The sequence below is a fragment of the Callospermophilus lateralis genome, chromosome 2, assembly GCF_048772815.1.
Source record: "Callospermophilus lateralis isolate mCalLat2 chromosome 2, mCalLat2.hap1, whole genome shotgun sequence".
NCBI classification, from domain to species: domain Eukaryota; kingdom Metazoa; phylum Chordata; class Mammalia; order Rodentia; family Sciuridae; genus Callospermophilus; species Callospermophilus lateralis.
This window is the reverse complement of record NC_135306.1, coordinates 50,373,074-50,373,378: the sequence shown is the minus strand read 5'-3', so window position 1 is coordinate 50,373,378 and position 305 is coordinate 50,373,074.

Genomic DNA, 305 nt, shown 5'->3' with positions numbered 1-305 from the left:
GGCTACAGGCCTCAGTCACATCTGAATGACCAAGTACATTTCTGACATGTAGCTAGTTTAAGCCACCTGGGCCTCAGGTAACCCTAGAATGCATGACAAGACTTTAAGTACTTAAAAAAAAAAAATAGGTACCTTTAGAATAACACCATCCAATAAAAATAGAATGCAAGCCATACAAGTCATTTTTTAATTTTCCAGTAGTCACATTAAAATTAATTTTAATTATATTTAAACATATTCAAAATATCATTTCAACATGGAATCAGTATAAAAATTATTTACAAGTTATTTTTATTCTTCAAACT